The 22,449-nt window shown below is 39.0% G+C and overlaps 2 protein-coding genes across 9 annotated transcripts in view; one reads left to right on the top strand and one right to left on the bottom strand.

Annotated features, from left to right (window-relative positions):
* Nucleotides 1–2,255, bottom strand: part of Azi2 (5-azacytidine induced gene 2) — a 29,357-nt gene extending 27,102 nt beyond the window's left edge. For 3 of the 8 annotated variants that reach the window (NM_001286507.1, NM_013727.4, NM_001048146.2), the window contains exon 1: nt 1,739–2,175. The gene's annotated coding sequence lies outside the window, so the exon portion shown is untranslated. Of the gene's footprint in view, nt 1–1,738 lie in introns of all 8 variants that reach the window. The other 5 variants (XM_011242976.3, XM_006512148.3, XM_006512149.3 and 2 more) reach the window with 4 other exon arrangements.
* The window catches only part of Zcwpw2 (zinc finger, CW type with PWWP domain 2), a 117,025-nt gene continuing 96,413 nt past the window's right edge, over nt 1,838–22,449 (top strand). The window contains exon 1 of the mRNA NM_001378466.1: nt 1,838–2,478. The gene's annotated coding sequence lies outside the window, so the exon portion shown is untranslated. The remainder of the gene's footprint in view (nt 2,479–22,449) is intronic.

Below are 22,449 nucleotides of genomic sequence, written 5' to 3'. Positions count from 1 at the left end.
ATCTTACGGAGAACGAATAAATTACAAGATATTCCTTTTCTTTTGTCACTTTAAATAATTAGGGGCAGGAATGGCTTTTGCTTCTCTAAGAGGGATTCTGAAGTGCCCCTTTTTAATGACGCCAGCACTTAAACATATGTGCCTTAGTAGCTTAATGCTTTGCAGTTTATTAAGTGTCCAAAAACAATATCAGATATATAATATGAAAAATGGCAGCTTTCATTTTTATGATCCTGACTCACTGAATGCAGTAAGCCCAGAGATTAGTTTTTACGGCCAAGCAATCCAAGGGCAGCCTTCTTTCCACTCCTTATCTAAAATAATGTATTTCAATGCAACTAAACACCTACATAAATGCTGTTAATAATTATTTCCTGACAATAAAACAACTTCAATTCAGAATGTGGCATTAAAGTTATATTCATCCTATTCAGCTTTTTTTAAAAATCATATTATTTCCCTCAGTAAGCATGGCATGCTCTGGTACCATTACCGAAGCACTTCTGCTAGAGGCACTTATATGCTAGAAACTGTGCTCCCCCCCCCCCCCCTTTTTTTTTTCTTGAAGATGTCTCACTTTGTAGCACTGGCTAGACTGCAACTCAAGACTCCCCAGTGCTGGGATTATTAAAAAAGCATGTGCTACCACCCCCTGACTTGTTCTTAAGAATTCATTAAATCAATGTAAAAAAGCACTAAGATGGGTAAGCACTCTTCAATTTACAGATGAAGTAATTAAACATACAAATTAAGTTGTCAACTTCAGAGCCAGCCTAGCTCTTAGAAATTATAACTGGGTGCCTTGGAGGGTAAGCAAGCCCTGGACTTCAGAAAAGGGGGAAGGAGAAAGTCAGAGTAAGCAGCCTTCTCCTCAAGAGAGGAAGTGGAAAACTCGATGCTTACACATCTGGGCTATCCATCTAATCCACTGGCATTCCCACGACAGCAAGCTGCCTTTTAGACATCAATGAATCTCTCGCATTTACATGAAAACGTCCATTTACAAACCTAGAGCATTCAACACTCTGTAGCCATTCAGCGAATAATTCCAATTGTTTTCCATTTAAGACGATGGAGTGATCACTACAGACAGGGTAAGGAGAACATTTTTTGAGAACTAGAAATGAAACTGTTTTAAGATTTTGTTCAATCCAACTTAAAATTCAAACGGGGGTGGGGTGGCTCTTCTGTACTTAAGGATTAGAGGTCAATTTCAGTCTCAGTATGTCAATGTTTTTGATCATCACATGGTATTTCTGATTTCTAGTAGCTTCCATGGGTATTTTATCTCTCTTTCTGAGTATTCCGAGTTCCTTGCGAGGAGGACCACTGTTAGCCTGCCTTGCAACCCAGCCGGAAAACGGGACTGAAACATGCAAGTTAGACTGATGGTCACTCCCAGACGCCACCGGCACTACCCACGTCCCTCTTTCCCTCTCCGATATAAATGCCACCCCAGTGCAGGAAATAAAACTGAAAGCGTTCCCAGCGAGTCAAGAGCACGGACCGAACTTGAGCAATCCCCGAGCGGGAAGGCAAAAAAAAAAAAAAAAAAAAAAAAAAAAAGCCCGTGGAAGCGGGGCTGTGGGATGGCAGGGACCAGGGATGCTAGACTGGGCCGCTCTGAACAGCAGAAGGGCGCCGGGGACAGAAAGCGAAGTGCGTCTGGCCAGGCGACAGCCACCAGGCCCCTCCTGGCTGTCTCCACCGTCCGGGCGAGCGCGAGCGATCCACTCACCCTGAACCCTGGCTACGTAGGGCGGTCCCCAAGGCCACCGGGTTTCGCTTCCCCAGTGTTTGGAAGCCGGCTGAAAACAAACCGGGTCGCCAGGGGTCACCACGGGCTTCCGGTTTCCTCGAAGACGCCACCGCTTCCCCCGTCAAGGTGGCCGTCACAGGTGCACCGAGGGAGTCCCATGTCTTCCGCCGCGGCTCCCGCAGTCAGGGGCCCTGGAGGTCACAGAGGAACCGAGCAGGGGCGGCCCGGGGCCGCCGGAACAGGCCCGTTACCCAGCAGCACGCGCGTCAACTCCGGGGTCGCCGGCGCCCGCTGCCCCGCTCAGGGGCGGCGAGGCCTAGAGGGTTCTAGAAGGGTCTACGAACGCCCCGCCGCCCACAAAGGTGTCGCCGCTGCGCACAGGCTGGGTGCCAGCGCAGCGCGACGAAACCGGAAGCCGGACCTGAAGACTATATAGGGTGCCGCTAAGTGGCGCTCTAGCGGGGCGGGGCGTACTACAGGTCCCATGAGCCTCTGCGGTAGGGCAGAGGCGCACTACGAGTCCCGTGAGCCTCCGCGGCGGGGCGTACGTACTACCAGTCCCAGTGGTCCCCGCGGCGGGTGAGGTGTCGCGCCCAGCCGCGGGGAGGCGGAGTGGAGCTGAGACAGCGTCGCAGGCTGGCTGCTGTTGGGCTGAGGCGCGCGTTCAGGGCGCCCTCTAGCGCGTCCTTTCCACTCAGCGGCAACTGGGATTCCGTGAGGTGGGTCCGTGCTGCTCAGCTCAGAGGCGCCTGTCACCGTGGTGCTAACCCGAGAGCTGATGCGTGTCTGGGGCCCCTGGAATCCACGCAGGCCCCGTGTTTCGGGTCGCGTGGCGGTCTCCTTGGGTATCTTTTGAAGCAAGGTCGCTCACTGACTTCATGGGGGTTCCGGGATGCTCTTCTGTGTAGCAGGAGAAAAGGAGCCCATGGCCAACTCTTGACTTGTTCTGGCTCTTAGAGTTGTCTCCTCTCTCGGTTATTTCTAGGTGATAATCCTCCGGGTTTGTTTGTTTGTTTGTTTGTTTGTTTTTTGAGGCAGAGTCTTATGCATCCCAGAATGGCCACAAACACACTTGTTTCCACCACCGGGTGAAGAATTTTAGTCATCTATAATTCTCTCTGTCTGTAGTTTGTTAAATCTTCATATTTTTGTACGTTTGTTTTTTAATTTTAAATTTGCGGCAGGGCCTCAAGTAGCCCAGGCTACCCTCAAAGTCTTGAATTTTTTTTTCTCTGACCTCCTGCTTCTGACTCCAAGGTTTTGGGTTTATACATTACCAAGCAATGCGGTGCTGGAGGTTGAACCCGAAGCCTTGTGCATGCTAGAACATTGAACTGTATGGTGAGGCATAGACAAATTAATTGCAATCTTAGGGGGTCACAGACAGAAAAAGGAGCACAAGTTCTAGATTATTTCTGGTTAAGTAATGTGAGAGTCATAGTTATAGTTAATATTTATTTATTGACAACTAAGAACGCTCATGTTTCTTGGCACTATATTATTTTGTCAACTGAAAACTTAAATTCTGTCAGTGTTCTGTGGAAGGTTTTTGAGTATATAGTTTTTGCCTATGGGTAGATAATTTTTTCACTGGAGTATATTTGGTTTTGAACAATCAAAAAATATGGACCTTGATATAAGTTACGACTATGGCTCAGCTCTCTTAGGGGCAAATATTTATTTTTAGGGTTAGTACAGGTATTATTTTGATAATACCTTGTTTGAGCAATGAAAACCTTTTTGTTTTTCATTGTTTTTAATGTGTGTTATGCTTTGCTGGCATGTGTGTGTGTGTGTGTGTGTGTGTGTGCATGTGCATGTGCATGCAGTGCCCATGACAGCCAGAAGAGTTGTATTCCCTGGATCAAGAGTTGACAGAAGTTTTGAGCCTCCATGTAGGTGGTGAGAATTGAACCTAGGTCCTTTAGAAGAGCAGGCAGTGCCCTTAACCACTGAGCCTCTCTCTAGCCCAACTTTATTTTTTTAAAGTGTGGTATCTGAAGAATACTGTAGTGAAACAATAACAACATATTTTTAGAGGAATAAAGTTTTAAGTGAGTTTGTAGATTTAAATTGTATACTGAAATTTCACCATACCACTCTATAAATCATTTTTCTGTAGTTTATTCTATGTTGTAAGTACTGTATCCTTAACATAATTAAAGTGTCAGAATTGCTGAGTTGTAATAGCAGAGTTTTTTCATGTTAATACCATCTTCAATGGCATTTAATTAGCGTTGTTTTAGAGGCATTTTCTCTACATGTCATGTGTACAGGCTAAGTTCTTTAGGGAGGGGATGGGTTTTTTTTGTTTGTTTGTTTGTTCTTTTTTCTTTCTTTCTTTCTTTCTTCTTCTTCTTCTTCTTCTTCTTCTTCTTCTTCTTCTTCTTCTTCTTCTTCTTCCTCTTCCTCTTCCTCTTCCTCTTCCTCCTCTTCTTCCTCCTCCTCCTCCTCCTGTTCTTCTTCTTCTTCTTTTTTGTTTTTTTTTTTGAGACATGGTTTCTCTGTGTAGCCCTGGCTGTCCTGGAACTCACTCTGTAGACCAGGCTGACCTCGAACTCAGAAATCCACCTGCCTCTGCCTCCCAAGTGCTGAGATTAAAGGTGTGCGCCACCACTGCCTGGCAGGAAGTGGATGTTTTTAATAAAAAAATATCTACTACTAAAACAGTTTTAAAATACTGCCAAAAGTAGAAAACTTGGTACATAACAAAACTTGATGTATAAGTTAGCTTTATCATTGCTATAGCAAAAACCAAACCAAACCAAACCAAAAACCTTGACAAAAGTAATTTAAGGAATGAAGAGTTTATTTTGGCTCAGGGTACAGTGGGTGAAGGTGGGAAAAGGCTTGGAGATAGGTGTCTGACCGCAGGTGTCTGATTACAGGAGTCTATAGCCAGGAGGGAGACAGTAGAATGCTGATTTTTGCTCCCAGTTGGGGGAAATAGCAAAAAAGTAACCTGCCAGCTTCTGCAGAGCCATTTTCAGACAGAGGCCCCCTGAGTTCCTCTCACTTCCATGCATCGTCCCACACACCCCACAATCAGCCATCTCAACACGTAATTACCCGGCAGAATCAAGACTCTTAAGCTTATAGTTAGTCAATTAGATTTATATATTAATAACATCACATTTTACAAGATGTCAGTACAATAATTTTAGAGCCAATTGATAATGATAAAACTTTAACCCAGTTATTCTAACCTTTTGATAACACCATACCTGCCTCCATTCTGGCTCTTCTTATTCCCATCCTGTTCCCCACCCACCCACCCCCCAGCTCCTAGCTCTGCCTCTCTTTTCCTGTCCAACCATAGGCCTGGCACTGCCTTAATGTGATTGGACAGAGAAAATCCTGCAACAGCTCCCTTTGCCATTTTGATTCAGTCTGCTTCCCCAGGTGTCAGCGGTGCTGCCCACATTTAGGATGAGTCTTCCCTTACTGTTTAACCCAGTCTGGAGACTCCCTCATGGACCTGCCCAGAGGTTTGTTTCCAGGGTAATTTTAAATTTCATTAGATTGGCAATCTAGAGTAACCAACTTGACAATCGTATCACTTTAAAATCATAACATCCCATTTCTGCCCCCTAGTGTTTCATTTCCATCTCACAATGAAAAATATACTGATTTTACCCTCCAAGGTCTCCATAGTTGCTAACAGTTCCAACATCATTCAGAAATGTAAGTTGTACCTACCCTCATTTACATAAAATACACATTACATCCAGCATACAATGGCACAGAATAAATAGTCTCATTCCAAAAGATGGGAATGGGGCATAATAAGAACAGGTCACACCCAAGTGAGAACCAAGCCCAGCAGGGTGAACAGCAAACCTTTCAGCTCCATGTGTAATATCTGGGTCTTGTGATGGAATCCTTTATATTTCAAGGGGCTTAAGTATTCCCACTCAGCTCTGCTGCCTGTAGCAATATAGCCTCTCTCTTGGGCATCTGCACGCTGTCCTGTCAGCTTTCCTGAGAAGACCACCTTTCTGACAATTATACAACCTTGGGCCTCCATTGCAATCTCAAGTTCACTGTCACAGCTCCACGCTGCCATCAGTGGCTCTCTGAAACGCCTCTCTCAGTCTTGCATCTTTATGCCTTTCAAGCCACTACCACATAGAAAGAAAGCACTGTCAAGTTCTGCTACCAGCCTAAGCTGTATCTGACCTCTTGAACCAGTTACCACAGCCCCTGTCTGCTGTGCTGTGACAAATGCCTGGCTAAGCAATTTAAGGAAAAGTTGATTTTAGATTTTAGTGCATAGTTTGAAGGTATCATGTCAAGAACGTCATGGTACGAAGAGCTTGAAGCAGCTGTTCATATTTCATCTACAGTCAGTGAGCAGAGAAAGAGATTTGAAATCTGGTGCTTAGCTCACTTTTAAAATTTATTGTGGTCAGGGACTCTCACCTATGAAATGACACCAAACATGGCTGGCCTCCCCTCCTCAGATAACCCAATCTGAAAACTCCCTGGCCAGATTTCTGTTTCCAAATCCCATCAAGTTGATGTGAAGTTAAACAGCGTAAGGCTTTTAGGTCAGTCTGGGGCTAAACAGTGAGTTCCAACCCACCCTCATTGCATCAAATAGCTCAATACAATACAATAAATAAGCAAGCAAACAAAAAAACCAAACAAAACAACAAAACATAAAATTGAAAACTAAAACTATAAATATCACTGATCAAGTAATCCTGCTGCACCATGTTTTTCCCAGATAGAGTGAAAGTGGGGCCTGTAGGAGATATGTTTATTTCATGGTGCTCTGCTAACTAAGATGTAGAAGAGCGAAAGGTCTGCCATCAGTGATTGGATGATGAAAGCGGTGTAATATAGACACCTATCGCATATTGTCTAGTCTTACAACAGGAAACCCTGTCATTGGCAACAGCATGGGTGGAAATGGAGAACATTATGTTATTTAAAGTAAGCCAGGTACTGAAAGACAAAGCTTCCATGCTTTAACTTATGTGCCATCAAAACAGCCCCTCACGGCAGCTGACCCACGTATATCTACAGCATATAGATGGATTGCTAAGATTCAAATTGGCGTTTAGTATGGTTTATGAAATTTCAATGATTATGCTTTTCATTTTACTAGTTTTTACTTTTTCTCGAAAAGACTTAAAGGTTTATTTTTTTAGTAGTATGACTATGTATGGGCATATACATATAATTGTGAGTGCCTGCCTTCAGAGGCCAGAAGAGGGAGTCTGATCATGTGGAACTGGAGTTACATGTGGTGGTGAGCCTCCCAGTGTGGGTGCTGGGGGCTGAGTTCCAGTCCTCTGCATAGGCAGTATATATACACCCTAATGACTGAGCATCTCTCCAGTCCTACCTTGAAAATTTCTAACGCAGCAGAATATAGTTGCTGTAGTGGACCCTAGACTTTAATTATGCCAATAGATTTTATTTCCCCGCTACTTTGATTTCTTAAACAGAATGAAATCCACTAGTGATCTTCACTATGGAACAAGATGAAAAATTATTATTAAGCATCTTAGAACTATGCTAGAAGCTACCCAGTAGTAGCTGCATAAACTATCCTCGAAATGATAGTCTCACCCAGATAATAGGCTGTTAATAAGCTTTTGTTGAATAATTAAGTGTAATCTACAGTTGACTTATAGGCACAAATTTGTTAATTAGGTAAATGAATGAACAGTGGATGTTAAATTTGCAGCATAGAGGAGATTAAGGGTAATAAATGCACTTTACAGATTAGATGCAAACTAAATATTTAAGTTCCTCATTTGAGAAAAAAGTCATGAAAGACAAGATAATTAAAGTGCTCTCATTCTGCATTTGTTCTAGCATATTTCAATTTTCTTATCTAACTACATTTAAAAGAAGTCTAAGATCTGAAATTTACTGTATCTTCAGTGTGCCAAGCACTCAGTGGGTTTCCTCGTGGACTATTTGTTTGCGTGTGCATCTGTGTTTGTGCATGTTCTCCTGTGGGAATGCGAATGTTTGGGTAAGTGCCCGTGCATTTGTGTGCACTTTGTGTGGAGGATCAAAGCTGACATCACGTCTTCCTTGATCTTTATGTTTTTATTAATAAAAATAATTAAAAGTTTTTATTTTGATTGGTGTATGTTATGTGTATGGAATACTGGACTTCAGCATGACATTCATGCATACAAACTGTGTACTTTGAGCACTGCCTTGGCCCCATGCACCCTCCTGGGTTCCCCATCATCAGTAAGTAGCTTTTTTTCTACTTTCATAGTTTCTTTTCTAAAATTTAGGTTCTGCATATAAGAGAAAACATTTGTCTTTTTGAGTATTAATTATTTTGTTTTGTAGGATACCTCTTCTAAACATTTCCCTGCAAATGACATGATTTTATTCTTCTTTATGGAAGAATAATAGTGTGCTGTGCGAATATAGCTCATTGACTTTATCCACTGATTTATCGCTGGGCACTTAGGCTAACTGTAGTTTTGCTATTGTGAATTGCACTGCAGTGAGCATGGGAATGCAGGTATCTATTACATACTGACTCAGATTCCTTCAGCACTGAGAAAGGAGAGTGGACAGCATCCTGTGTCAAAGTGACTTTCTATGTGTGTGTAATCGACTTCCAGATTTATGGGAGGTGATTTGGCTGTAAGTTGCATGGTTTGGGTTCATCTATGGATTCAGTTGGTCTTTGTGAGGATTTTACCCCAGTAAAGTGGACCTTTGGCTTGTTTTTAAAAGATTATTTCCTCCCCTCACTTTAAAGAAAATTCTGCTAGAAGCAGAGCTGTGTACTGATGCTGAGTGTTGTTGCTGGTTGCTTCTGTTAAGTCACTCATGCTCTATGACTGCTGAATTGTGAATGCTGGAGTTCTTTACTAAAGCCCACGCCTATGTAAAGCCTATGGAAGAACCATCATGCCTACTTTTCTAAAGTTTCAGGGGAAAAATCACCAACCTAGAGATTTCTAAGGAAATATATTTTGTCTACAACTAAAATTTTTACTTGTTGCTCATATATCTATATCTATCTATATCTATCTATATTAGAAATTAGGCTTTTAAAATGAACAATACCAATAATAAGCAGCCATTCTTTGTAATCTTTTTTTTTTTTCAGTTTTAAGACACAGAATTTCATGCTACAGTCCAGGTTGCCCTGAAATGTATTACGTGTAGCCTAATCTAAACTCAAACATTCATAGCAAATCCTTCTTCCTCAGGCTTCCAAGTGCTGGGATTGCAGGTATGAGCCATCACAACCACCTCGAAATCTCCAATTTTATAGTTACTTATCTATATTTAAAATTGTATAGTTTTTCCATCCAAAGGAAAAAAAACAGGCTATACACCACCATGTATACACACTGCCTAGTTAAGTGAATGAATTCTCTCACAACCTTTGAAATATAATATAAAGGTCCTCATAGGATTAGTGTCTCATAAGAAGAAACACCAAAGATTTCATTATGGCTTCTTCTGCATACACCATGGAAATGCCATAGTGAGAAATTAGCAAGTCTTGGTCTCCTAGCCAAGGGAATCTTTACCAGGAAACCAGACAATTAGAACCTGTGTCTTAGACTAGTCTACATTACTAACAAAAACAAAATTTCTCTTACTTAAGTAACTCATTCTATGTCAGATTGTTATGGTGGCTACCATAGACCAATTAATTGATAAAACTTACTGGCTCTCTGCTTTTTGATTGCTCGTCTATTTCTCTTATATATCCATTTCTCAAATTGGGTTACATCTTGTGAAAAATTCTCAACTGCATTTTATAAATTTCATTTAAGCATATGCACATATGTGTATATTTGTGTCTGGGAACGTGTATGTCATAGGATATGTATGTCAGTAAGAGAGCAATTTGAAAAATCAGTTCTCTTCTTCCACCATGTTTTCCCTGAGAGTAGAGCAGGTCTCGGGCTTTGTGGCAAGTTCCCTTACCCACTTCTCTCTTTTTGCTGTCCTATAACTGAAATTTAAGCTCCTTATTAATACTTGTGTTCTTCAATTACATGGGACTTGATTTACAGTTTTAATGATCTGATTTAAAACTTCCATGAAAGTCTATTCTTTTTAATAGAGGCTATATAATTATGAATATCTTACAATATTCCCTATTAAAATCATGTTTTATGGGCTGATAGTTCTTCCTTAATGTTTTCTCTTTTTCATTATTTGTTCTTTTTGACTATTATTACCAGATGGTCATCTATGTATTTAAGATTGGCTGCTAGCCTGTTCATGAGTTCTCTGTTTACTTTGTGTGACAAACTTCTACATAGAGTAAGGCTTACTCCTACATAGAGTAAGTTGCTTCCGAATGTAAAAGCTCTCTAGCAGCTTAAACTGTTGTTTTTTCTGAAGACTTTGGTTAATCTCACTACAACATCAACCATCTCTGCTTCACTTGACTAAAGTCATCATCTCTGTTTCTTGGTGTTCAACCCAATGAGAGATGTGGACCTTGAATCTGTCTCTTCTGAGCTCCAACCACTCACACTCTTGGTTGCTCTAGACCTCTTCTGTATGCACTTTGCAGTGCTTATAGGCCTAGCAAACCCATAAGCATTTTCCATATTTATGAGTTTGCTTATTTTAGGCATTTTCCCCTTTTTTCAGTGTCAACCTTATGCTTTGACCAAGTCCTGATCTTTTTCTGGTGTCTCTAATGTATTATGGAATCTGATGCAAAACATTACATGTATCTTATTCATCATATTAAGCTTTCTTTGGGGGTAGGCAGGACACAAACAGGCAACTTGTAATATTGCCTATGTTTTCTAAATGATACTGTGTAGTATTTATTTTTAAAATAAATGATTGACTGAAGATATATTATGTGCTCAAAATTATGGTTTTGATTATGTGAGATATTATCCAGAAAATGTAAATGGTGAAAATTCAAAAAAGTTGTGTGCTTTGGGAAGGGCATGCAGTCTCAGTAAGCTGGTGAGTCAGGGACATCGTGAGTTCCACAACTTCTCCAGTTACATAGGGAGCCCCTACTTAAGAACACAGCCCAGCTTGGAAGAAATAGAATGCATATTGTTGTTTTCCTCCAGTCCAGAAGAGTTGCATCATCCGTGAGAACCTGACCTAAGGCTGCACTTCCTCTCACCACAGTGCTGGGACAGTGTAATGATGCCTTTCCTCCTCCTCCTCCTCCTCCTCCTCCTCTTCTTCTCCTCCTCCTCCTCCTCCTCCTCCTCCTTTCCTCCTCCTCCTTTCCTCCTTGTCCTGCTTCTCTTCTTCCTTTTCCTTCTTATCCTGTTCTTGCTCCTCCTCCTTCTCAGCTTGAAAGAACAATCATTATTTTTCTTATTCATATACAAATAATAAAAACTATTTCTATTATAAGCAGTCATTTATCTTCATTCCTACTCTGTATGTATTTATTCATACTGTCTCATTAAATTCTGATGCTTTTCAGAACTCCTTGGGTATGTTGTAATTTTGCCATCTGGGATACATCAGTCACAAAATACATATAAATTGTAATAAAAATTGATGCTTCACCAGATCTTGGTGATTCTCCATCTTATATCATCTTTGTTCCATTCAACAGTAGGACTATATAATATTTCAACTTAAATATTGTATTTTCTGATTTTTTCAAAAGCTGCTGCAATATAACACTTTGATGTTCATGTAATATAGAAATCTTTGGAAATATATATATATATATATATATATATATATATATATATATATATATCCCACATAGACATTCTTGCCTCACAAATTTCATTTGAAGGCTATAAACATCTTTACTATATGGGATTAAGTTGTTTAGAGTTGTTTAGTGACTCTGCAGGTTTTGGTGGTCTCTTTAATAAATTCACCTTAAACTAATGATACTTGTTACAAATAAAATGTTGCTTCTAATCACTTACCCATCTGTTGGAATATTTAGCCAATTCCAGATGCTGTGTTGAAATGTGGGAGAACAAAATCAGTGAATTCCAGGATATTAAATACTGTCGAGGTATTTAAGGGTCAGTGCATAGAGAACAGCATGTCTATCAAATCATTTCCAGAGATTCAAAAGCAATGTCTTTGCTCTCAAATGTGGTCTAGTGGTGTTAAATAGGTAGTGTACACTAGTATAATGTAGAGTAGAATGGTCTAAGTACCAGGTGTAACAGAAGAACGAGGTGGGCAGAAGGATCACATAGGTCGAAGAACACAACTGCTTGGGGCTGGCTCTTACCTTCGTGTGCCTTATCAGTTTGTTGCCATTATCCTTGAGAAAGTTCCTCATTGCCTCTCTTTTACACAGAATCATCTCCATATTCCAAGGGGGTCCTTGTCACTGCTTAGATGTGCTTGGTAGTAGTTGTGTTTCCAGCTGGTTAGCTTGCTTCTCATTTCTCTGCATTTTACTGTCTTTTCATCTAGAGCTGTATTTCTGCAACACTGAATTGAGTGTAAGGCACTTAGCCAGTTTGGCCTGCTATAGAAGATTACAGATGATGGGGTGATTAAAACAGCAAACATTTCTTTCACATAGTGTTAGAAGGAAGTATATGAGTAAGGTGACAAACAGGCTCCATATCTGGCTAGGACTCGTTTCCTCATTTTGAGGTGCCTGATATTTCCTGATGTTTTTGTATGATGGCAAACCAGTTGGGAAGGAACTACATACTCTCTGTTGTTTCTGTCTTTAATCCCACTGATTCTACCATAAGGGCTATACCCTATTTATGACGAGTTCCCAAAAACCCCACCTCCCACTACAATCATGCTTAAAGATATGAACAAATGTGGAGGTAGCATTAGCACCTGCCAGGCCATAGCAGCACTAAAATAGCAATATTTTGTGTCATTATTTTATCTGTCCTTAACAACAAAGAAAAACTGCTGAATTGAACTATAATTCACTGTATTAATTCCTAAAAATATTTTAGAGTTATTTAAAAGTCCCTTTGGATGGATACCAACTTATAGTCTTACATCTCTTTTCTGTGTAATAAGGAAAATAGAAATGAAGTTAGTTAAGGAATTCTTCACTTGATTTTGGCTGAAAGGCTAAGAAAAGCAGTAGTAGAGGAATTTTAAAAACATCTTCATACTTAGAAGTAACTTGAGGCTGGAAGGATGGCTCCATCGGCAAAGTGCCTGAGTGATTTGCAGCTGGGAGGATGGATGGCTCCATCGGTAGAGTGCCTGCTGTGCAAGCATGAGAACCTGAGCTTGATTCCTCAGAACCCACATAACCAGCTGGGACTGCAGGGTTGGAGAGGCAGAGGCAGGGGGAGCCCTGGGGCTTTCTGACCAGCCAGTCTAGCCAACCAGTGAGAGCTCGAGGTTCAGTGAGAGATGCCACAGATAGGATAGAGTGAGGAAGCTTACATGGACAGATAGACATGAGCAGGAACCCTGAGCTCGAGGTGGGACTTTGATAGCCACTCTGCTTACAATTTTTTTAAACTGTAAGTTTTAAAAAAAATTATTTAGGTCAATACATTAAATTGGAAAATGAAACTTTAAAATGTGTTGAGTAAAGCAAAGGTGATTAGTATAGCTTTGCATTCGTCAAGGTCTCAAGTGTAGATTATTTAGGTATGACTTTAGACCTTAAAGTGTCTAGCATTCTTGGGATGATTGTCTTTTCTGTCATTGTGAATTCTGGATGTGGCAGTAAGTTTGTGAACAAGCAAAGTGTATGAGAAAAAGTAAGAGAAATAATGAGAATCTGTTTTGAAGAGAATGAAAGATTTTATAATCTGCATTATGGATTCTATTAGTCTGCATAAAAATGTATCAAATCCAAAGTACCAAGAGGTTTAAGTTAGATGCAATTGAAACTATCACCAAGTAATAATGCCATTTTCTTAGTATTAATATATCTTCTTGGTATTATCCACTATGGGACTGAAGTTCCCAAAAATAAAAAAAAAAAACTAAAAACTTTATCTACCATTTAAAAGTAATCTTTTAATCCTCTTCTGTTTTGTAATAGGCACTGTAGAGGATTTTCTCAAGCTCTCCAGTGATGTCCTGCTGCAGGTGGAGGGTGCTCTCTGCTCTGGCAGTGGGCTGCATGTAAGATGGGCAGGACCCAGGGCATCTGACTGGCACTGGTGGCTTTCTGATAGCTTTCATGTCTCCCCACTCTGCTTGCAGCACTATTATTATTATTATTATTATTATTTTATTATTATTATCTAGTTTCATCCAGTGTTGCTATTTCTTTGTAAATATTTTAAGTGACTCCATTTTGTGAGGAGTGGTCTAATCTAATGATCTATAATCCAGATAAACTTACTGGTAAAGTACTCCATTACACTTCAGTGTAGAAAAGGTGAGTGACTGAAGGGATGCCTGTGAACACTTTTAGTTGTGTTACTTCCATCCTGGATGGCAGGTGACATCATCACTCATTCAAGACATAGGATTCAAGTATTGATTCATGTTAAATATTAATAAAAGCCCAGTCTTTTCTTTAAAAAATCTCCTCAAGATTTAGTTATTTTTAATGTCTGTTTATGGGTGTTTTGCCAGCACATATATCTGTACACCAAATTCATGCAGTGCCTACAGAGGGCAGAAAGGGTCTTGGGTCCTCTAGAACTGATGTTACAGATGATTGGGAGCAGCATGTCAGTGCTGGGAGCAGAATCCAGATCTTCTGCAAGAGCAACCTGTGTTCAGCCACTGAGCAATCTCTCCAAATGCTCTTACCAAGTACCTAGGTCTGGCTCCTAGCACCCACACGATTGCTTACAACCATCTATAATTCCACTTCCAGGAAATCTGGTACCTTTTTATGACCTATGAGAGGTGTCAGACAAGTACATGGTACACTTACCATGCTACATAGTACACATGCATATATACATACATACATGCATATATACATACATACATACAAAGCATCCATGTACATGAAATTAACAGAAGTCTCTTGAATTAACTTGATGTTCTTATTCCTTCTAGAATTGTATCCCAATGCTTTTCCATCAGTTCAGTTAAACATAATGTCTTCTAGTATCTTGTGTATCTATCTTTACACTTGATTTCTAGGTCAGCAGCTCTTTTCCAGTACACAGCATTGTAGCCTTCTACTTCCTTGATTCAGCATGGGAGGGCTTATGAAGGATGGATGATAACATTTGAAATTTACAACTGAGATAAAATCTTGACAAAAATAATAAGTTAATATCTTCTAGTTTTGGTGGTCAGATTTATGCCTCAATAGTTCCAAAGTCACAAGATTAAAACATGTAATATTTACCTTCCTCATGGAGCCAATGTAAAAGTTTTAAAATACACTTTTAGTATTAAACACACTATCATAGCATTGGCAACGTTTGGAGGCACATTGCTTGAAATCATAGAGACTTGAAAAAAACTCAGCTAGAAATATTAAAAACCAAAGAAAACAGACTGTTCCTCTGTACTGGATTGAATAAAAACTTGTTTTCAAAATGAATCATTGTTGAGGAAGGAGGGAATTATTTTGAGAATAAGAAACTTATTGTAGTTTATATTATAAATTATATAAGCCATGATAAAATATATCAATTTAAAATACCAAGAGATTTAAGATAGACAAAGCAAGGAAGATGATTGTATCAGATATTGGAACAAACCAAAAGAGAGTCTTTATTGGTACAAGGAAAAATATGTATAAAGGAAGTAAAATTCAGTGTATAGAAATTGATTCATGTGTATATGTAAAATAAAATTCATTTCAAATTAATGATAAAATAATGCACTAATAAGTGAATGTGGTTGGGTAATTGGCTAGCTATACAGGTAAAAGTATTTTATTTCAATATTTTGTGAGTACAAAAAGCATTCCAGTTGGATTAAATACCTAAATGTAAGAAACAGAGCAATTGAGAAAAATATATGGAAAATTTTATTTAAAATCTTAGGGACAAATAAGCAGTATTTAATAAATATAAATTCAAGTTCCATAAAATTTTAACTTTCTGTATGATAAAAGTATAAAGTTAAAAAATGGCAAACTATATGAAGATGTTTCCACCATGTGAAACAAAGAGTTAATATTCCTAATACATTATGGGCTCTACCAAATCTCTGTAAAGAAAATAATAAAACCCAGGTATAGAGTAGAAACAAGGTTTTCCAATAAGAGAAAACACAAATAGTCAATAAAACCTAATTAGTGGTCAGGGAAGTGTAAATTAATACTACAGTAAGATAACTTTCTGTTAATTAGATTTGAAAAAGTCATTGTTAATACCCATTGTTGGTACACTAAGAGGAAATTGGTACTTATAAAGTGTTAGTGGAAATTGAAAATTAGAATAGATTTCCAGAGGTCCATTCAAAATTGTCTCCATAAAAATGTGCATACCTTTTAATGTAGCATTTCTATTGTAGAAGTATACATGTTCAAACACATGGATTAACAAATATACAATGGTATTTGCTATAGTATTGCTTCTAGACCGAAACTGAAAAACAAAACAAAACAAAGAAAAACAGAGTCCTTTTGACCAAATTCATCAGTCATACTATGCATGCTGCATTGATTTAGTGTTATGCTGTATAAAGGTCATAGGGGTGAAATGATTTGATATGCTGCCCTAAGGAAAGATCTATGAGACAAGGAAACATAGCTACAAAAAGAGTCTATGTTTATATTAGTAACATGAGTATGTAGATAATGTAGCATGTGTGGTTAACTTATGGGGTGGACTTAGGCAAAGATTTTACTTTATCGATAATTAGGAAAATTAAATATTTGATCATATTTGGAAGACACAGTTGTTAATAAAAGCCTTTAAATAATTAAAGCCATGAAGGCCAAAAAGTGCCATGTTAATCTCGAAACTATGTCACTTCTTCAGAAAGCATAATTGACAAACTTTATTGTATCACAAAGGGAAATTTTCTTTTGAAGCAGTATTCCTTCCAGTATCTATTTGGTCAGTTCTGACACATTATTATGAACGTGGCAGTCAAAGAATAGATATATTCAATAAACTAAAACAAAGTAAGGGAACAAGTATAAGTGTAGCATTAAGGCAAAGTTAATAACACTGACGACAATTTCAATGCAATTGGAAAAAAAAGCCTTTTTTGCTGTATCAGCCAGTTAATTATAGCTGAATCAGTTTCATAGGACCAAGTTTGAATGGCTATAATATTCTTAATATATATTTAATATAAATAATTAAGAATAATTTAAAAACAAAGTGAACTCAGTGCTTACTCAAGTTGTGATGATGTAATTAATGTTCTATTTATTGTACAAATGTGGTGTCACTTTTTCAATTACTTTGCATTTTGTCAAACTACATTGCCAGAAACTACAAGTGCAATAGGGTTGATTTTAGAAATTTCAGTGTGGTATACATGATTTCTAGTAGCCCAGAATCAGTGTTCGAAGGAAGGCAGGGAATGTGAGCTGTTCAGTGGTCAATATAAGATGAAGAAAAGAGAGTTATTAAATAAATAACAACAAATATCAACAATAATTTCTTGTATCTTATTGGATCATAACTTGGTTAGCAGAAGTAAGAGAAATTTTAGAAAATATACAAACCCCTATAAACTAAGGACTATTCCTTTGAATAATTAGAGAGTCACTGAAGAAACCATAGGAAAAATGAAAACCCCTACAATCAAATGAAAATGAAACTCCCAGATATTTGGGTTAAAGAAACAGTTTTAAGAGGGATGTGTATAGATATGAATATCTACATGGAGAAGAATGGGAGATATTAGAAAAACTATCTGTGCATCTGAAGAGCTGAGAAACAATAAAAACCAGGCAGATATAAAACGATGACTAAGCAAAGAATACAAAGGTTCACTGAAGTGAAAAATTACTTCTTTGGAAAGATAAGCATGATATTCAAGGCCCTAACCGAGCTAGCCAAAAGAAAGAGAATACTCAAACCAATAAGATTAGATATAACAAGAGCATATAGTAGTGGATACCTCTGAAACTAAGAGCATAATTAGAAGATATTTTGCAAACTTGTATTAAAAATCTCTGAAATCTAGAAGAAATGAATAAAATTCTAGACATATGTAACTTGCCAAAATCAAACCAAGATTATATGAGTCCAAATAGATACAAGCAATAATAATGAAGCAGTAATAGGGTCCCAAGAAAGGATAGCCAAAGGCTGGATGGAGTCACTGTTGAATTCTTTCATATCTCTAATGAGATAAGATCAGTGCTCCTTAACATGCTCCATTCCAAGTTCGTGAAGGAATACCTTCATGTGTATCTAACAACACCACACAAAAGAAAACCACAGAGAGGTTTTTTGTGTTTTTTTTTGTGTTGGTTTTTTTTTTTTTTTGATGGGTTTAAAAGGAAAAAAATCCTTAAAATATTTACAAGACAAACTCAGTGACATATTTACAAATACTTCACGATAAAGTGGGTTTAATGCCAGCAATGCAAGAATGTTTTAACATATGCAAATTTGGAAATACAATAGAACACATTAGTAGAATAGAAACCACATTTCATTTCAACAGATGCATCAAAAAACAAAAAACAAAAGCCTGTATCAAATCTTAACATCTCATAAAGATAAAAGGAAAACCTGAAGAAGTGATTAATATAAGAGAAGTCATTTATAATAAATATATAACCATTGTTATTGTGGATAAATTGAAAACATTTCCCTTATTGCTGACATTATTGACATTATGTCAGGAATAAGATGAGAGTATCCATTCTCACCACTCAACATAATGTTTGAAATCTTAACCATAGCAATAAGAAGAGAAAGAAATAAGAGGGGTACAAAAGGAAAAAAGAAGTCAAATTATATTTGTAGACAACCTAATCTCATATGTAAAAGACCCTAAAACCTTATAAAAACTTTTAAATCAAATACACATTTTCATCAGAATAGCAGGATGCAAACTCAACACACAAAAGTCAAGACCTTTCCTATATGTAATTTTTTTCCAAAAGAAAGAAAAACAATGCCATCAACAATAATCCCAATAAACAAATAGTCAATTTCTGAAGAAATAAATTGAAAGTCATAGAAGATGGAAAAGGTATCTCATGTTCATGAGTTAGCAAAGTTAGTCTTGAGAAAATGGCCATATTCCTGAAAGTGATCTACAGATTCAATATAATCTCCTTCAAAACTCCAGTGACATTCTTTAAAGAACTGGGGAAACATTAAGAGGGAAAAACAAAAGGTCTGAAATAGCTAAAATTATCTTGAGGCATCACAGTGCCTGAGACCAAACTGTAGTAAAGTGAGACTTTGAAACTGGAAATAAAGCAAGTTTGTGTGCAGTAAAACAGCGGACCCAGAAACATGATTGTACAGCCACCTCCATCTTCTATCAAGTGTCAAAACTTTAGATTGGAGAAGAAACTGGTGCTGGGAAAACTGGATATCCATGGGCAAAAGACAGATAGTTCAGCGTGACTCACTTAAGACTAGGAACTTCAAAACCATCCAGTGGAAGAAAGACAGCATTTTCAACAATTGGTGCTGAAACAACTGGTTGTTATCATGTAGAAGAATGCGAATCGATCCATACTTATCTCCTTGTACTAAGGTCAAATCTAAGTGGATCAAGGAATTTCACATAAAACCAGAGACACTGAAACTTATAGAGGAGAAAGTGGGGAAAAGCCTTGAAGATATGGGCACAGGGGAAAAATTCCTGAATAGAACAGCAATGGCTTGTGCTGTAAGATCGAGAATTGACAAATGGGACCTCATGAAACTCCAAAGCTTCTGCAAGGTAAAAGATACCGTCAATAAGACAAAAAGACCACCAACAGATTGGGAAAGGATCTTTACCTATCCTAAATCAGATAGGGGACTAATATCCAACATATATAAAGAACTCAAGAAGGTGGACTTCAGAAAATCAAATAACCCCATTAAAAATGGGGCTCAGAACTGAACAAAGAATTCTCACCTGAGGAATACCGAATGGCAGACAGAGAAGCACCTGAAAAAATGTTCAACATCCTTAATCATCAGGGAAATGCAAATCAAAACAACCCTGAGATTCCACCTCCAACAGTCAGAATGGCTAAGATCAAAAATTCAGGTGACAGCAGATGCTGGCGAGGATGTGGAGAAAGAGGAACACTCCTCCATTGTTGGTGGGATTGCAGGCTTGTACAACCACTCTGGAAATCAGTCTGGCGGTTCCTCAGAAAATTAGACATAGTACTACCGGAGGATCCAGCAATACCTCTTCTGGGCATATATCCAGAAGATGCCCCAACTGGTAAGAGGGACACATGCTCCACTATGTTCATAGCAGCCTTATTTATAATAGCCAGAAGCTGGAAAGAACCCAGATGCCCCTCAACAGAGGAATGGATACAGAAAATGTAGTACATCTACACAATGGAGTACTACTCAGCTATTAAAAAGAATGAATTTATGAAATTCCTAGCCAAATAGATGGACCTGGAGGGCATCATCCTGAGTGAGGTAACACATTCACAAAGGAACTCACACAATATGTACTCACTGATAAGTGGATATTAGCCCAAAACCTAGGATACCCAAGATATAAGATACAATTTGCTAAACACATGAAACTCAAGAAGAATGAAGACTGAAGTGTGGACACTATGCCCCTCCTTAGAATTGGGAACAAAACACCCATGGAAGGAGTTACAGCGACAAAGTTTGGAGCTGAGACGAAAGGATGGACCATCTAGAGACTGCCATATCCAGGGATCCACCCTATAATCAGCTTCCAAACGCTGACACCATTGCATACACTAGCAAGATTTTGCTGAAAGGACCCAGATAGAGCTGTCTCTTGTGAGACTATGCTGGGGCGTAGCAAACACAGAAGTGGATGCTCATAGTCAGCTAATGGATGGATCACAGGGCTCCCAATGGAGGAGCTAGAGAAAGTACCCAAGGAGCTAAAGGGATCTGCAACCCTGTAGGTGGAACAACATTATGAACTAACCAGTACCCCGGAGCTCTTGACTCTAGCTGCATATGTATCAAAAGATGGCCTAGTCGGCCATCACTGGAAAGAGAGGCCCATTGGACACACAAACTGTATATGCCCCAGTACAGGGGACGCCAGGGCCAAAAAAAAAAAAAATGGGAATGAGTGGGTAGGGAAGTGAGGGGGAGGGTATGGGGGACTTTTGGAATAGCATTGGAAATGTAATTGAGGAAAATATGTAATAAAAATAAATAAATTAAAAAAAAGACTAGGAACTTCGAGAAACTTCTAGAGGAGAGTGTAAGAGTGTAAGTTTTAAAATCTAGGCTTTTGATCTTCGTTCCCAGACCTCTCAGAGACTTGTCTGCACAGGTGAGAGTGTGGACTACAGAAGCTACACAGCTTCTGGGACAGACCCTGTTTCGGGCTCCAGATATCTGGGCACCTTCCCCGACAGAGGAGAGGTGTCCACCCTGCTTGGGAGGACTTTTCAGGAGCATCTAGGGGAGCCATTTCTGGTCCTGGATCTCTCAGAGACTAGTCTGTGCAGGTGAGAGTGCAGACTACAGAAGTTACACAGCTTCTGGGGCAGGCCCTGTTTCGGGCCTTCATCTTCGACCAGGAGGCAGGTCCGAACTCCAGATATCTGTGCACCTTCCCTGCAAGAGGAGAGCTTGCCTGCAGAGAGTACTTTGACCACTGAAACTCAGGAGAGAGCTAGTCTCCAAGGTCTGCTGACAGAGGCTAACAGAATCACAGGGAGGAACAGGCTCCAACCAGAGACAACTATAACAACTAACTCCAGAGATTACCAGATGGAGAAAGGCAAACGAAAGAATCTTACTAACAGAAACCACGATCACTCACCATCATCAGAACCCAGCACTCCCACCTCAGCCAGTCGTGGATACCCCAACATACCCAAAAAGCTAGACTCGGATTTAAAAGCATATCTCATGATGATGGTAGAGGACATCAAGAAGGACTTTAATTACTCACTTAAAGAAATACAGGAGAACACTGCTATAGAGGTAGAAGTCCTTAAAGAAAAACAGGGAAACACAACCAAACAGATAATGGAATTGAACAAAACAGAACAAGACCTAAAAAGGGAAGTAGAAACAATAAAGAAAATCTAAAGTGAGACAACGCTGGACAGGCAGAAGCGACACAGAAACCCTAGGAAAGAAATCTGGAACCGTAGACGCGAGCATCAGCAACAGAATACTAGAGATGGAAGAGAGAATCTCAGGTGCAGAAGATTCCACAGAGAACATGGGCACAACAATCAAAGAAAATGCAAAATGCAAAAATATCCTAACTCAAAACATCCAGGAAATCCAGAACACAATGAGAAGACCAAACCTATGGATAATAGGAGTAGATGAGAATGAAGATTTTTCAACTTAAAGGGCCAGCAAATATCTTCAACAAAATTATAGAAGAAAACTTCCCAAACCTAAAGAAAGAGATGCCCATGAACATACAAGAAGCATACAGAACTCCAAATAGACTGGACCAGAAAAGAAATTCCTTCTGACACATAATAATCAGAACAACAAATGCACTAAATAAAGAGAGAATATTAAAAGCAGTAAGGGAAAAAGGTCAAGTAACATATAAAGGCAGGCCTATCAGAATTACACCAGACTTCTCACCAGAGACCATGAAAGCCAGAAGATCCTGGACAGATGTTATACAAACAGTAAGAGAACACAAATGCCAGCCCAGGCTACTATACCCAGCCAAACTCTCAATTACCATAGATGGAGAAACCACGACAAAACCAAATTCACACAATA

This window comes from Mus musculus, chromosome 9, assembly GCF_000001635.26.
Source record: "Mus musculus strain C57BL/6J chromosome 9, GRCm38.p6 C57BL/6J".
Lineage (NCBI taxonomy): Eukaryota > Metazoa > Chordata > Mammalia > Rodentia > Muridae > Mus > Mus musculus.
The sequence above is the reverse complement of the archived record's forward strand: the minus strand, read 5'-3'. Positions and strand labels throughout refer to the sequence as shown.